Raw genomic sequence first — 15,126 nt, forward strand, 5'->3', positions numbered from 1 at the left:
TTTCAGTTTTCAATATCCCAATAGTATAAATTAAATTAATACTTTAATATAATTAAATTTTTAAAAGTATTAATTTTTTTAATACTTTAAAGTTAATTAAGAAATTTATGTGTCCACAAGTTTTGTGGGTAAGGACGTGAATGGGACAAAAGTTCACTGTTTAAGAGGGTCCATGACATAACATAAATGTGCACTTTATTTTTACTGATGGAGATGTTGTATTTGCAACCAATTCCATCGAGTCCCCGCTGTAATTTTAGTTTAGGTAGATTTAATTTATTTTTTTTAAATCATGATCTGTATTGAGTTTAAATCGAATTGGCAGGGAAAAAGAGATAGAAGTTTTGAATTTATATCCAACAATCCAAAATTGTCATGAATTTTTCTTATTAAATTTGATTTTTGTTTGATACAAACAAAATATATCATTTGTTGGTAGAAACGATCAAAACACAAATATAATTTTTTGAGATTTAAAAAAATTTATTTAATACTTTATTATGAGTCATATTATCTGATTATTTCTTTAGAGTCCATCACTTGTATTACTATAAGGATATTATAACTTAATAGATAATATGGTTATAAAAATTAATTTTTGACTTACATCGATATCGGTAATAAAAGTTGTATAGATATAATATTGCAAAAGTACCAGAGTTCCATGAATGCATATCACACACTATTGATATGCTTTTGGAATAGTTATTATTGGATCCCTAGTATTGTTGTTCATGCAAATGAGTTATTGCGTACCTACAAGTTCAAATACGCGTCATCACTCTAAAGAACAAATCATTATCGTATGCAACTTCATAGAAATATTTTATTTCATCTTAAATATTTATTGTGAAATTGCATTTTTTTTTATCTACAAGACAATTATTATCATATGGAGTCAACTTTCTTAAGATTAGACCTAAAACAATTATTGATATAATATGGAAGTTATTCATATATATAACGGATCTGGGAGCTCTACAATTCTTTTAAAATTGTATAATCTACAATTTGAATCCAATATGGTTTGAGAGGTATTGCGGAGCTCCCAATTCGTATATAACAGGTCCAAGTTGGGATTGAATTTTTTGTTTATAACTAAGTGGAGTTTGTAAGTATTACACAATTGACTTACCAAAAAAAAAAATGTTCACACAATTGCTATGTTATATTGTTATACTTGGATTTTGCAATGTTTATCATAACCGTCCCCTTAATTAAGAACACTAAGTATAGTTTTATGCCATCACACCTTAGAGATGAAATCAGAAAACTTAAGAGAGAGCAGTTTTAAATTGAACGAATAGTAACCCTTAAGCATGAATTCACACCTTAGACATGATCATAACAAATCTTTGTTTTTGGGAGACTTAAATTATTATTTTTCTTTTAAATAATGCTCGAGATCCTAAAATGTGACCCCATTTTAACTCTAATTAATGTAAAGTGTTGAATGTTGAATGTTAAATGTGACGGTATTCAAATACCAGTTTAGGGTAAAACCAAAAGGCATTTAATTGCCCTGTAGCAAAGGACCACACAATGCCTTAATATGCTAGTCGACTTGAAATCATAGTAAGGAAGAAACCACAAGGAAAAGAAAAAGACAGAAGCTAGAGTCTTTAAGACAATAATGGTAGCAGGAATACAAATGCCAGCCCAGACTGTAACTTGACAGATAATGTGGTTATAAAAATTATATTTTGACTTAGATACAGGTAATAAAAGTTTCGAGAATCACGAATAACTCATATGACATTCATGTATATGTTATCTCATAAAAATCTCGAGTTTGAGTCTCCCGAACCCCTTCCCGTGTATATATTTTTGAAAAGGTAATAAAGGTTGTTTAGGTGCAATGCACTTTAGCATAAGTCCAAGAGTTTCATGACAAGCAACTATGAACATGCTAGAAAAGTTAGCGTACCTGCAAGTTTAAAAACGTGCCATCAACTCTAAAGAACAAATCATTGTCTTATATATGCAATTTCATAGAAATATTTTATTTCATCTTCAATATTTACTGTGACATTGCTTCTTCTTTTTTTTTTTTTCTTATTGACAATTATTATCATATGGAGTCAGCTTTCTTGAGATGAAACCTAAAAAAAATATTACAACTTATTATATATAACTAGCCCAAGTTGGGATTGTAATTTTTCATAATTAAATCGAGGTTATAACTGTATAGAGTATCACTAGAGAGGTTTTACTTACAAAATAAATACGTAAACCATTTGGTTATAATCTAGTTGGTTATCTCACCAAATTTAGAGAGTACGGTGTTTGAGGATGGAAATTCGAACCAACCAGCTATCTGTGATATTTCTTTGTGAAATCTTGATTCCGTGGGCTTGTCCCACTTCAGGCCCGCTACCCGCATAAGTTTCGGCCAGTCTTATCTGTTGTCAACATGGTGTTGACTATTCTAATGGTCCAGAATTGTACTTTTATGAACCAAAAAATTCACACTTTTTAACAAGTGCTCTTAAGACACCTGTTATCAGTACCTTCTTCGATTTTCTAACTAAAACAACCCAATGAGCACAATCTTATTGCATATTCAATGATGTCATTTCTCTTCTATTTAGATAAGGTCATAATCCTTGCTTTGCCAACTCAACCGATGAAGACAACGGATTAATTCGGGGTCCTGAATTTGGTTATAAATTCCATGCCCCTAAATTTGATTTTCAACCGTATGATGCAAAGGATCATCATCGTAGGGTTCAGTTTCAAGCACGCACGCACTTCTTTTTTTGAGGATAAACAACTTTCACAAAAGCAAGTCTTCTTCTCCGAAATTATCTAACCATAAATCTCAAAATGGTGGACAACAACTACGTCTCAATCCGATTTCAAGTGGGTTATAAAGCCAGCATTCATATCCAGACGGTACACAAGTATCAAAAGGCTAGAAAGAACATTAAGAAAACCTCAAAAGTAGTGTGGAAAAGAAATTAAAGAGCATATATATATATATTTACACACACATTCAAATTCTTAAAATGTAGACCGTTGTTTTCATAATTGATTTGAAACATATAGTATTCAAAGTAATATCTTCTCACTTGTCATTTCATTTATCTACACTTTTAAAAAATGATGCGTATTTTAAGTATGCGTAGTAGAATTTTTGATATATATATATATATATATATTATCTTCCAATGAATATGCACTCCAACAAGCAAGAGATAGGAAAAAATTAAAAAAAATGGTTTGAGCTAGCAAGCTGATGTAGATTGGAAAGTCAATTATGTCTTCTTTTGATATTAAAATTAATTTACATTTCCTTGTCTGTCCAGCTGTCCTGGAATCCCTTTGAAAAACAACAGTGGCAAGTGTACCGGACTTCACCGTCGTTTGATCAAACTGATTAATCAATGCAACACGTGTAACCTCTTGACCGACAACGAACCACATGCCTAAGAGAATTTGTGTAGAAATATATATATGAATTTTCACATGCGTAGTAACTATGTGCATCAATTTTAAGGAATCAGAATTCAATAATGAATGTAATAAATCACAATAAAAATGGAGTCTCACAGTCGTGGTATCTATAATGAAAAAATAGGTGTATATAGTTTGTGATGATATATATATATATATATATATATACATACACAGAAATTCTTCTATGTGGATCAAAAGTGTGGACTTAAAATGTGAACCACTATTTTCATTATTGATGTGGAACATATGGGTCCCAAAGCAGTAACCCTTACTTGTCATTTAAGTCATTCATACCTTTAAAAAGTGGTTCACATTTTAAATTCACACTTTTAATTCACATAGAAAAATTACTAATACACAGAAATTTTCTTATGTGGATCAAAAGTGTAGACTTAAAATATGTGAACCAAAAAATGTGGACAAACTTTGTGGATCAAAATCCAATGATTATAATAAAGCACAACATAAGTGGGAGTCACAAATTTATTATGGGACCCACCATATTTATGATTGAAAAATAAATCCATAAAGTTGTTCTACATTTTTGATCGGAGAATTTTTATATATATATATATATATATATATATATGTATATTCATGTCGACCGACTAGCAGAGTTGCAATTATTTGGAGCATCAATTTTTATAGTCAGTCAAGTCAACTGGGGAAAAATCAAAAAACATAAAGCGATGGGCCATGCGTGCATGTTGATTATTCAGAAGTGCCGCTAATTTTTCTTGGGGTCAACAAAGATGGCTTCATACTCAACTTTCTTCTTTTAATTAGTATTTTTAGTCATCATCTAATCATCTATAGAGACACCTTGCTTGCTTTTGTGACTTTAAATTATTGTCCATTTAATGTTAGCAAATTATTTATGTAATGAATATGAGCTTGATTAGATGTGTTTATATGTCATGAAAGTTAATTTCTTTTGATAATCGAGAATGATTCTGTATAAATTTATCCTTTGAACATTTAAAATGAACTTAAACTCTTACCGTCAAACCCATAAACATAAAAAAATTCTCACATTATGATATGATAAGATAAATTAGGCCTCGCAAGTAGGAATCTAAATGATGAGTACGTTGAAAAATATTATTTATCGACTTTTATAACTCAAACATCATTTATTATTATTATCATTATTGGCAATAAAATCAAATTTGTATCAAATTTTAATTTTTAAGAGTAGAAATCATCATTAGACTAAGAATTTGCGTTACGCAAGATTTGTTTATAGGATATGATTACAAACCTGGCTCATAATGAAAAACATCATTTCTGTTTATTATACGAATACACATAGTGAATTCTTGTAAAATATTATCATAAACTCATGTAATCGAATCCAAATTTTTCGATAAAGACTTTGTTGATAATGATGATGATGTGTATATGTATGTTTTGGATTGAATTAAGTTCTAGCACGTGAAATCTAAAGGTTGAATTGTTGAGGTTCAAAGTAATTAGGTGGACTCATATGAGTCTACATTTTGAGTATTTAAGCTGAGTTATTTTCAAAGGATAATGTCATCTTTGAATTGGAACCACAAATTTAGGGTGACTAGTTATCGTAAATTTTCAATTGGATAATGTCATCATTGAATTTGATGACTTGTTATTCTATGCAACAAAATCTTCACAAAATCCTATTCATTTCATTTAAATATGACTTAAATACTCCAATCTTGGACTTCGAGAGTTATTAGTTAGAATATTCAGACGACATATATTGACTTCAACAGTCCAGAGTAAGGGGAAGTTGGAATATTCAGAATATTATAAATGTGAAACAATATTTTATAACAAAACGTCAGAATAATACGTCGTACCATAGTTTTTAAACTTGTATTGTATCCCCGATTCAACAATATGATACATCTAAAATACTGTTAAACAATCAAACCAACCAAACCATTGAAATACCATTAAAATTGTATTGTACCGTGAATCACTCATACTTTAAAAAACCGATAGATTTTTTTATTTATGAAAATACGGTTTTTACCTAAATAATTTGCATATATAGCATGTCTATTTTAATTCAAAAAAAAACTCTTTTTCAATTTTATGTCACTTTTCACTATTCATTTTTCAAATAATTATTTATGAGTTAAATATTCTCTTTAATTGTTAATTATTAGAGTTTAAACTTTAAAGATCCTATTTGAAATTTCAATTGTGATAATTATATAATATTATATCTATCATTTATAATCCATACTTATTAAATACTATACACTATATATTTATTATATACTATACACTATATATTATATATCAATATTTATTAATTTATTGTGTATTATAAACCAACGGTTCAACCTTCATCGTATCGTTTGAATCTCAAAAACCTTAAACCTTCGACCTAGACGGTTCGATGTACGATACGATTATAAAACTATGCGTCATACGAAGGATTCCGAGATTAGGATGATTAATTTAATCCATAATCATTGCACATATATAATTATAAAACAAAGAAATTAATGCAATCTATATTTAGTACATTTTAATTGATTTCAAAAAGTTTCTGATATTTATATATTAGTCGTGCTAAGACAGATATAATCATTCGAATGATAACGTATTAATTAATCTATTTGTGGTCAAATCGTATGAATTCCATCGGTTGGAAGCAAGACACAAGGTTCACATATTGGATTTGTCTTCTATAATTGTAGCCAAATTTATCGTATGAATTCGACCGGTTGGAAGCAATACACAACGTTCACGTATTGGATTTGTCTTCTATAGTTGTAGCCAAATTTTTTATATTTTTCTTGACTGGTCAAATCATATGCAAAGCTATCCTTAATTGTGGCCTTAATTAAGTCTTGCTTTCTTTTTCTATATTATAATCATTAATTGATAGGGTTTTGTTGTGTCCTCAACTCACCACAGATCGTTTGAGTGACAAGGAGGTTAGAATATCCAGACCATTATATTGTGTGACGATATTCTTGTGGCCACGCGGCCGACTTGTATACATGGTGTGACCACGGCTAATTAAGAAATTGCATTCATGTATTGGATTTGTCTTCTATAGTATGATTAATTAATAGGGTTTTGTTGTATTCTCATGTGTATCAACGGTCCTCATCGTACTGGTTTTTATGAATATGTCAGGTTATTTGGAAGTACCTTAATTTTATAATAAATCAATTTTAATACATGAATTGTCGTTACATAATGGCTGTAAAAGATATACTAGTTGAAATGCATATATTAATGGATATTATTGCAGGAATCCAGGGGAGATTTTGACCAACTGACAGGTTGTTTGAGTGGACAGGTAGGTTAGAATGCGACGTCGTACTGGAAATTCTGGGATTGGGATGATTAATTATAATCAATAATTGCACATATACACAATGAACAAAGAAAAAGAGGTCAATGCTGTTGATGACGTGAGGTGATGTGGCCCCGGCCGCCATCAAACAAACTTGTCTCCGCATCTCGAACCCTTGACCTCGATGGTGTGTGGGGGAGACACTACCACCACACCAGCCTTTCTATTGATGACGTGAGGTGATGTGGTCCCGGCTGTCATTAATCAGGTGTGCCTCCGCATCTCGAACCCTTGACCTCGATTGGGGGGGACACTACCACCACACCAGCTGGTGTGGTGGTAGTGTCTCAACCCAGCATCATCGAGATCACGGGTTCGAGACGCGGAGGTCCAACCTCTAGGGGAATTACAGGATACAGGGTGAACAAAAGCCCTCCTCCCCCAAAAGGCGCCTTTTTGTTGATGACGTGAGGTGATGTGGCCCCGGCAGTTGGTGTGGTGGTAGTGTCTCCCCCCCACACCATCGAGGTCAAGGGTTCGAGATGCGGAGACACGTTTGTTTGATGGCGGCCGGGGCCACATCACCTCACGTCATCAACAAATGCAATATATATGTATGATTGTATGTACTACATTTAAATTTATTAAAAAAAAAATTTCTGAATTTTATATGGGATTAGGATAATTAATTATAATCCATAATTGCCCATATACAATGAACAAAGAAAAAGAAGTCAATGCAATCAAGAAAAGGAAGTTAATCTTGTTGTGGCTAATTAAGACAATGTGTTCACTACATTTTTCAAGTTCTTCCATATTATTCGATTTAATTCTCGTGTTCACAAGATGTAATCTATTTCGATTAAATTCTCGTGTTCGTCAGATGTAATCTATTTTTCATTGACACGTGTCTTTATAGTCTCAAGTTTTACAAGTCCAAAGTTGGTATATGAATAGCATATATGTCATTAAGTCTATGACATTTTTTTAAAAAAAAGTGAGACAAACAAGTGAGTCATTAGTTGAATGATAATGACATTACATATAAGGGATCATCCACCCATTTAATCGTGGGTTTAAATCCTATCCCTCCCTAAACTCTTGTTTAAAAAAAAAAATGACAATGCGTTAACGTTTTGGATTTGTCCTCTATAGTGCTAGTCAAATTTGTTATATTTATCTTGATTGGTCAAATCTTATGCAACCTGTCCTTATAATAATTGTGACCTTAATTAAGTCTTCCTCTCTCTTCTATATTAGGATAGGGTTTTTTCGTTTTGTGAGCTTATTTGGTAGTACTTCCATAATTATTCTTGGGTGATAGTCTAGTTGGTGAATCTTTCAGGTTCCAAATCATATGGACTCGGGAGATTCTCAGTTTGATTCTCACTAGGAGCCGTTAGGTTTTGGCCTAACTTACCTAGTCATTAGGCGAGAAACTTCTTTGTAGGTGGGTCTGACAGAACAAGTTAATGCTTATATTATATGTCTAAATGGCAAGTTTGTATGATGTCGATCTCAGTTACCGGAAAAATAATGACTGTAATGGAGGATATGCTTTAATTAGTGTATATATCCGAAAATCCCTTTCAAATTCACATCAATTTTGGCATTCCTTCCTACAAAAAACTTTTACTTCCTTTGCTGTATATTTAGGGAACAATTTGGTTCAAATCATCATCATCCCCGGCCAGTTTTGGCTACACTGGAAAGGTGTTTGCGGTTATGGAATTAATTATATAGTGACCATAACTGAATGTTCTCGATGTGATTTATCAGAATCGTTGGATGAGGAAGTTAACTATATATCCCTATATTCATTGATCTGGCTTTTAACTTTAATTATTGACACTATAATAATCATATAATTATGACTACATTGTTTGTTTGTCCAGACTTATAATCTCGCATCGGATTGATATAACTCAATATAGTGGTATATAAGCAAAGACCAAGCATTGGCGACGGCCAAATAAGAACAAAGTCGTGCAAACTTTCGATTTTGACGTAGAACGAGTGGTGTTTGTGTTTGAGAAATTGAAGGATTTGATGAGAATCAAGAAGAAATTGAGGAGGGAAAACTCAAAAGAGCTGCAAAGAAGTTTTGTTAATTTGGTCAACTTTTCGTTTTAGGCTGTTTTGTTTTAGTTAATGTCTTTGTTGGCCTTTTTACTTAGTTAGGGTTTCCTAGTGACTATTTAAGCTGCTGGACGGTTGTTATTAGAGATTATTATTGAAGTTAATAAAACTCTCCGGCTTACAATCAATTTTCCTTGGCGGATTCCAAGATTGTTCTTGAGGATTTTTGCCTGTATTTCCTTGATTGTTTCGTGCTACATCAGATTCAAAATTGTTTAGTAAAAAACATGGAAGGTTTTTTTGTGATGAATTTTAATTTTGAATAAGTTTCACATAATTAATTATTTTGTGAACATGGCTTTCCCACATTGATGTGTAGTGCACTGATTAATCATGGAAGGTTGGATTTTGAACTTTTTGTGATTTTGGAATACCAAAGTAGGTTTTTTTTTTTTTATCTTTTTTGTATGGAATATATCTGTATACATGCTTTCCTTTTGTGATGTTGGTTTTGAGTCTTTTGACACATAACCAACCCACTTCCATGGATTTTGTTTCCTTTTACTGGTAATGCTAAAGACATAGTACTACTCCCAACCCCAATTATTTTAAAGTGTCGCCCCACTCTTTCAGTAGGTGTCACTTCAGTGACTATCATATATAAATATGCACTAATCTATTTACCAAATTTTAAAGATTATGTAAACTCACGTTGATAAATAGACTGAACATCTATAACTATAATTATACAAAGTTACAGCGTACAATGACTTCTACTGCGGAATCTTTAACCCCCACTTACACTTTTGTGGGTAGAGTTTTGATTTTAGGTCTTTCATTTTTTATTTTTTTGGGTAAAATGAGAGAGAATTATTGATCTTTGGTGCAATCCCGAATGATTGACTAGTCTCATTCATTCTTTTCCAAACCTCTGTCCTAGCTATGTCACAAGATGTCGATGTGAATGATTGAATTTAAAATTTCCACTTGGAGAAATTCAGATCCCCAGCCAGCTCGGTGAGGCTGACCGTTAATCATACCTTGCTTTGTTAGTAAGAAAATATGGTTTTTTTTAATGTTTTGGTTACAATTAAATTCAGATGTTGTTTTTTTTTTTGTTTGGTTACAACTATATCTTTTTTCTAACAAACATTCAAAGCATACGTATGCTTGGTATTTTGTTTTTCATGTATTTTCTATTTTTTATTTTTAAAAAATAGAAAACATTCCAAAAAACATGTAACATGTTTACTTGTCCATTTTAAAAAACGCGAGAAAAGAGAAAAAACCTTTTTTAAAAACATGGAAAAGAAAACATACCAATATAAAAAAAAACATGTTTAATTGTCCATTTTAGAAAAAGCGAGAAACGGGAAAAATATTTAAAAAAAAAACACATGGAAAATATAAAAAAAACAGAAAACTAATCAAAAGAACCTTAAATTTTTAGAGCTTGATTTTTCTTAAAACGAGCAAAGTCTTACTAATATATATTTTTTTCACTCATTAAATTTGGGGAACAAATATGCGTTTATTGGGGGTATTATATAAATATTTTGGACACCTAGTGTATAAAACAAAAAAATGTTTGGGATTCTAGTAAATGAGATATCAATCAATCATCTCATTAATTCATCTTATCCCTTAATATATATATAAACGTAGGATCCCACAGAACCTAATGATTGAATCAGAGAATGATATGTCAATCACTGGGATGCCCGACACTTCTGGTGCCTAAATAGCCACATTGCTTTTTCATAGCAATAAGCATGATGCCCACATTCACAATAAAAAGAAGAAGAAGAAAGGCACCATTTCCAAACACATGGAGCTATACAACAAACTCATAATTGTCATCCCAAATATAAAAAAAAAAAGAAAAAAGTAAACCACTAGCGAACTTTGGTGTCCATTTTCACAGAATCCAAAGCCTTATTAGTGTCATTTTTATTGATGACAACCTTACATGATTTGTCCATGTACCTTAATTCCTGCCTTTGAACGAAATCCAAGGACAGCTGTCCACATTGCAGTAGTCTTCGTTGTTGTTATTGTGGCTTAGAGTCTGAATTTGGATTCTTGGTGAGGGGACCAACGATGATGTTAAATTTGACTTTCAATTGTTTGTGGGTGTACCAAAATTAGGCTCTGCTGTTTTTTTTCTTTTCTTTTTTATTTCTTCCTACAATCTGACCTTAATCAGCCATTAAAGACTATAAATTTTACATTAGTTTAATTAGTGAACATGAATTGGCTCTGATCTGTTTGGCGTAAGTGAACAAAATGTAATTTATAAGTAAAAAATTCAATCTCTTAATTTTAAAAGACCATTTTTAAGGGTAAAATTGTGCAGGCTGAACGCATAAATCTTTTTTAAGGGTAAAACTGTGTAGACCGTATGCATAAAATAGACAATACCTTCGCAATTTTGGAATACGGGGTTGTAGTTACTCTACCTATAGTTACCCCCAAATTATTCTTAAATCATTTTTTTTAGTGTTATTGAGTATTTTCATCATTATAATGTTCAATATAGATGATTTTCAAAAAAAAAAATTCTTAAACCGTGAATTGTAAACAATAAACCTAAACCCAAATTCTAAATACTATACTAAACCCTAAACACTAAATCATAATTATTAAATCCTAATGAGACAAAAAAAACTACAACTCCACTTTTTCCCTCAATTTGTTAATAAAACATATTAATTTTATGAATTTTTTTATAATTCGAAGACATATATAGTCGTATTTTATTACTTTATTTTTGTTTGGCTTGTCGCTTTCAAAATTGTTTTTCATAAGATTATGATCCATCACTTTCTTGCATTTGGTTTTGGTCGGTTTGATGGGTTTTGTGGGCAGGTCTAGTACTACACACACGTGTATACATGATGATGGATTGATGGTTCACCCAGGGAAAAAAACCCCTCACGAAGGAAGGACTACATTATGAGTTCCATTTATATTAAGAACAATCCTTTGTAGTTACGCGATGAGTTTTGATCAAATTTAGTTCGTGGTCATATGAAAATTTTATGTACGCACGGATCAGATGGACTCGAGTTTAGGCTCAAATGACAAGATTGTATTGTAAACTTATTCACACGCAAAAAAGAGAGAAAATTCAGAAGAGATAGGTAGTATGCTTGCGTGACGTGGATGGTTATCAATGTATCATGGAAAAAAAATTTGTAGTCAAAGTTATAATCAACAAAGAGTACTGCTGTATAATATTCAAAATTGGTGTTTTTTTTTTGAAATGTCTTAGGCCACATACAAGCTAAGCCATGTCCGAGGGGTATGAAGACTACTACAACGGATGAAAACTACCCAAATCCCAACCTCTCTGGTGAGAATGAAACCCTAGACCTCAAGGTTCTGGGCAGACAACCTGACCAATTATGCTACCTCCCATTCTCTATTCAAAATTAGTGTTAATTAACGTGATAAACGCAAATCATAAAATAATAATACATAATTAGAAGAACAAAAGAAAAGAAGGAGGGTCGTCATGCCATGTACCTTTCATTTGCTTCTGTTCGACGGAAGTTTGATTTTCCCAGAATACATCTGCAATCGCTGACTAATGATGCAGTTGTTAGAGAAAATTTAAACAAGTAATTAATACTCGAACTAATGTATGACTAATCACTCATTATGGATGATATATAAACATGCATATACACAAACAATATGAACACCTTTCCTTACACGCAATTACAACATGTGAAGAAAATTAAAGTTGGCAATGCATATTGCATAGTAGAAGAGTCTACAATATATATATATATATGGACTGATGATTCCAATGAGAAATATGTGGTGCATTTTTTTTTTCAATCGGACCTTTTGACCTTCATATTTTTAATGAATTTCTTAATTAACAAATAAATACTACATAAATAATTAGTCACAGAAGCTCGTTGTCTATCCCGCAGTAAAATATTATTTTAAGTAAAAAAAATATTTAATTTAAAGAATTAAATTATTACGTCTTATATATAATTTTTAGAGAAAATAAATTTAATTATAAATAAAAATTACATAATAATAGAGTAGGAGTTAAAATAAAATATCTCAACGACTATATAATATTTTTAAAAGTCGAAAATTTCAACGACTATATATATTTCTATTTTGAATTTTGCTCTCCCAATTTCAATACTCCTGCATTCACTATCATCGTTTCTCCATCATCAATGAGTTATTTTGTTTTTCAAAAATGGTTCAAAAAATGTTTTTGACTCTTCCTTCATTGAAGGTATAGAAGATATACTTGTGTTCAAAGCGAAGCAACAAATATCGGAGAGATTGAGTGTCTCAAGATCATGTACTCCACGTTTGTACACTGATCGTGACTTTATTAGAGGTCACGAATGACTTTTTAATGATTATTTTGTTAACACACTAATTTAGCCTTCTAATAGATTCAAATGTAGGTCATCAACAAAATCTATTTCTTCTCGTCCAGTCTGCAATAGAAACTCATAAATCATAGTTTGAGCAAACAATGAATGTTGTTGGAAAGCTAGAGTCGTCTTCACTTAATTAAAATACAACAGATGCGTTTCAAATGCTTGGGTTCGATGTTTCTACCGACCTTTTGAATAAGTATGTGCGGATTAGAGAGAGCATGATAATATTTTCTATGAAAAATTAGTAAGAGTAGTGATATCTTTTTTTTTTTTAAAAAAATGGACACTTGAAGTCCCCAAATAGAGATGAAATTGGCAAATTGTTGGCTATTGGTGAAGTCATGGCTTCTTGTGAGTGCTAGAGAGCATCGATTTCATGCACTGAAAATGGAAGAATTATTCGAGCGCCTGGAAAGGTCAGTTTGTTGGTCATATCCATGAACTGATAACTACATTAAAAGTTGTTGCAACATACAACCTCTAGATTTGAAATGCATTCTTTGATTTATCATATTCATATAACGAGGTCGATGTGGTAGAGCAATTCATTTGTGTTCTCAGAACTAGCTCCAGGATGTTCCCCACCAGTGGACTATTAAATCAATGATCACCACTACTAAGTGGGTTACTATCTAGTTGACGATATTTACCCATCGTGGGCCACACTACAACAAATTAGCTCTTTAGCTGCGGTCAAAACCGCAGCAAAAGGAACAAAAAACCATAAGACAAAATTTTACTTGCTATACGTAAACCGCGGGGGAGTAGGCGTCACAAAGACAATACCTGCGGTTTATATGACCGTAGGTAAATGAAAAAACGAGTGCGGGACTAGTCGTTCAAATACCCGAAGGTTACAAACGCGGATGTAAAAATAAAATTCCGCGGTTACATGTGCCCCTTAGATGCATGCTCAGATTCAATAATGCGCGGGTATAATATTGATTTAACCGCAGGTGTAAGTTGTGTCATTTTTAGTTGTCGCTTTTATAACCACGAAAAATGAGTTTTGCAACCGCAGGTGGATATTTAAATAATAATTATTTTTATTTTTGTTTAATTTTAGTCTAGCAAAACAAATTCCAATATTAAAGAAATTCTAGAAATAAAAAAAAATTCTTGACATTGGATCTTAAATCATATTCATATTATATATATTTTTATATATATATATATATTACTTTAACCAAAAAGACATGGTGCATATCTTGTTTTTGCCATAACTAGTCTGGTCATATAATTAGAATCCTAAAATACTGATAAGTTCAACATCTTAACAACAATATTTGAGTTCTAGATAGATAAACAAAAGATAATAGGGACGACCAGTACGTGGAGACAGCTTCATGCACTACTAATATGGCAGTACACATCTCCTAGCTCTAATGGCAATCTTCACTGAGGACATGCATTGCCTGCCCATGATAATGAATATTGAGAAACATGGCATATGGAACACATAGGAAACAATCATTAGGCCTATATAAATATTGATCACTCACTAAACAGGGCAATCATGGGAGAAATGGACAAAAAGGAAAATGGAAGAATTATTGGTTATTGGTGAAGTCATGGCTTCTTGTGAATGCTAGAGAGCATCGATTTCATGCACTGAAAATTGAAGAATTATTCGGCCGCTTGGAAAGGTCAGTTTGTTGGTCATATCCATTAACTGATAACTAGATTAGAAGTTGTCGCAGCATACGACCTCTAGATTTGAAATGCATTCTTTGATTTATCATATTCATATAACGACGTCGATGTGCTAGAGCAATTCATTTGTGTTCTCAGAACTAGCTTAAGGATGTTCCCTACCAATGGACTACTATATCAATGATCACCACAACTAAGTGGGTAGCTGGCGATATT

The sequence above is a fragment of the Tripterygium wilfordii genome, chromosome 2 (genome assembly GCF_013401445.1).
Source record: "Tripterygium wilfordii isolate XIE 37 chromosome 2, ASM1340144v1, whole genome shotgun sequence".
NCBI lineage: Eukaryota > Viridiplantae > Streptophyta > Magnoliopsida > Celastrales > Celastraceae > Tripterygium > Tripterygium wilfordii.